The following is a 3,667-nucleotide window of genomic DNA, read 5'->3' as shown; positions in this document are numbered from 1 at the left end:
ATACTTTTTTTTTAACACATCGCTACCAGGAACATTTCAAAACTCATTTGTTTACAAGTCTGTGAAAGCCCTTTTCTGCCACAAAAGATTCTCTAAGCCACACTTACAAGATATTTTCCCCAAATTATCAATATTATGAGATAAAATGTAAAAATTAAGACTTAGATTATGTTCTCAATCAAAGTGGCTTGAATGGGCTTGTATAGATGTACTGCAAACACTTTTATTTGAAGATATTATTTAAAAATTATTTGTGTCCAGCACAGTGAAAACACCAGAGACTGAACCATGATAGTTAATGTCATTACTGTATGTCTGTGACATATTTGAGGAAGATGATGGATGGATGGAATAACAAAATGATAAAGTTAAAAACAAATGATAAATGTAAAAAGCATGCAAAGGTAATTATTTCATATATTTAGGTTGTATCAGGGTGAAAACTTGAAAAAAACATTTATAAATAAATGGAACGGCTTCATCTTCAGGCATTTTCAAAAAACATATTTAACAGTTTGTTCTGAAGCTTTTATGTAAAATAAACTTGTTTAAATAATCAGGCACACAAATGATCAGTAGAAATTTCACTGAGGTCTTCGTATAGTCTACCTATTCCAATTAAATGCAGCAATACAGTTTTAATCTTTCACAACAGAAAGTTAATTAATTTTCTTCAACAAATCCACCAATTACCAACAAACTGAGTCCCTTTTTTTACGTATCTGAGACCAAAGTTTTCATTTTAAGCTCAAAAAGGAAACAGCAGCTTTATGCATTTTAATCTGTATCCAGTAAAATGAAATATGATGACATTTAGCCACAGTTTGTAAAGTTAGAAACTTTGTTTTTTCATTTTTAAATTAATGCAGCTTTATCCGATGCTTTTTTTAAAGCACAAAACATTTACATTTTAGTTTATCTATATTAAGACCATACATTGAGTCTTATTCTGTGATACATTTAATTCTTAATAAAGAAAGACTGAAGTTTGAATTTCACAAAGAGAGGAAACATTTAGCAGGTTTCTGTGACCGGTGACTCGTCTGTGAGACATCTGAGGACAAAGCTTTGGGTGGAGTGTGTGAAAACCAGTCAACGGTCTCATGACCAACAAAAACACATACATGTAGACACAAAATATTTTCCACTCCAATCATCCTGCAGGAGCTGAAAAACATGTCTGAGGGTCCCCTTAAGAAGGGAAATCATAAACCAACAACTCACTGCTTCTATAGCAATCAACATTTGTTATTTTATTTAACCTTTATTTATACAGGTAGTCTGAGTCACGAGGACTCATTTTCAAGAGAGACCTCTTTTAGACAGACAGCATGTAGAGAACAGACAGAAATATACAACAATAAAAGCATTTAAAAACAATAGTGTTATAAAAACAATAAAATCAAGAAGAGTAAGAAAAGGCTTTTTGCTAAGTTCAGTCTGCAATGAGGGAACGCTGCAGGTATGGCCTGAGAGCGCACGCCGTAACTGTACTGACGACATGATGTGGGAGGAGTTATAAGAAGGTAGCAGACCAAGGAGTGATTTAAAGATGAAGATGTACCAGTGTGAGAGCATACATGTAGATAATGATGAGCAACTGCTCAATGAGTACAGGGTGCATTGATGGGTACAGTAGTTACAACCAGTTGTGAATCTTAGCGCCCCATGGTAGACAGTATTCCAGCATCTGCAAGGAGCTGGCAGAGGCATTCATGTAAATAGTGTCATCAAAAACAATAGCTGGTAGGAAAGTGGCAGCTACATGGCATTTCCTGGTGTTCAGAGTTAAGCAAGATCTGATTCTGAAAAAGAAACCCCATATTAATTTCAGTTTCTTTAACAGTTTGCAACATGTGTCTTAAAAGAGAGATGTGCATCCATTAAAATTCCCAAGTATTTGTAAGAGTCTACAAACTCAATAGGAACACGATGCATGAGGAAGAGCTGCTGGCACCGACTTTCTGTTTGAAAACAACATCCCTTTGGTTTTGTCAGCATTTATCACCAGTTTGAGATGGAATAAGTCTGACTGAATGATGTCAAATGCAGACTTTAGAAGCTGGAAAACATTGGCAACTGTGTTAGCTCAACAATAAACAATTGTATCATCAGCATAGAGATGCAAGGATACATCAGGATTGTTTGGCCTACATTATTTATATAAATTGTAAAAAGAGTGGGTCCTAAAATTGAGCCTTGCGGCACATCATTAGTGACCATTAAATAGCTAGATGAAGTACCATTGTGTTGTACAAAATGTTTCCTCTGGTCACATGACCAAAACATAAAAGTGATATTTGATCATCAGACTCTTAGACTGCGCACAGGTGGATCTGACAGATTATGTGGATTCTGAAGGAAATGTTTTGGATTTCAAAGTAAAAGCTGTGAATACATACAGCACACCTCTTCAACAGAAACAATTAAAATACCAGCAGCAAATAAAATAAAGGCAAAGATGAAGCTCATGGGCTCTCACTCACATGGGTCATTTAATGCAAGGATGTGTCTATGGGGTGGGCCTGGGGGGCTTAGACCCACCCAATTAATGCCAAGTCCCATCCACTCCAATCAAAATCATCCAATCAAACTGTCTTACTTCCATCCTGCATGTGTAGTTTTCTGCTGAAGTCATGGAATGATTATAGTATAAAGGTCTATTCTCAGTGTTTTAGACGTTCGCTTCGTGAAGTTTCAACAACCAAAGATTTTACTTTAATTAAACCTAATTTTTAATCTGGTAATAATATGTTGCCATTCTGTGAGAAATTAAACTGAAATGCAGTTTGGCAAAACATAACAAAGGACAAACTACTGTAAATCTCAGGTGCAATGAGTTATCTGAGAGGCAGTTGTCTTCTCATCCTGGATTCATCAGTGGACGGATTGTGAGTGGAAACCACCACCTGGTTCCTCGGTTGGTTATTCAGAGGAATGCTCAGCTGCTGCTCATTTCATCAACATGCACATAAGATGAGACATTAAACACAGATTTAATTAATTATTGTACAAATAAACAGAGTGAAATAGATGAAATGTACCATCTGCTGCAGGAGCAACATTGGGATGAGCTTGAAGGAGCAGGTAAGATTCCTGATCTCTGAATGGTTTATGTATCCAATCTTCTGCTGCAGTAATCCTCCTGATATGTTTTAATTGAAATCTGCTCGTTAAACTCGCCAAAGACCAGCAAACAGGAGCTTAGAGCATTAATTATGCAGCAACCTTCATGTTGTCCAGATGTTTGTCCCAAAGCTCTGAAATAAAACATTTTCATTACATCAAACCAGGAACAGTTTGCTCTGACTTTAGGCAGCGCTGTGTCTCACGGTGCAGCTTTAAAAACACAGAAACAGAATATTAAAGGTATTTATTGAAGTGAGTGCTAATCCCAGTCCTGTCTGGATCCACAGCTCAGATTCAAAACAGAACCATGATCATTTATATATATATATACATATATATATACACTACAATAAACACTTTAATGTTTCTGTCTGAATGTGACCTGCTTTGGACCTTAATTGTTGGTATTTTTATATTATCTGTTATTTTTATATCTTGTATGATTTATAGAAACTCTGGTACAACAATTTCCTGCAGGATCAATAAATTTCTATCTTATCTTATCTTATCTTATCTTATCTTATCTTATCTTATCTTA

Source organism: Nematolebias whitei, chromosome 2 (genome assembly GCF_014905685.2).
Source record: "Nematolebias whitei isolate Nwh7 chromosome 2, NemWhi1, whole genome shotgun sequence".
In the NCBI taxonomy this organism is placed as follows: domain Eukaryota; kingdom Metazoa; phylum Chordata; class Actinopteri; order Cyprinodontiformes; family Rivulidae; genus Nematolebias; species Nematolebias whitei.
This window is presented reverse-complemented; position numbering follows the sequence as displayed.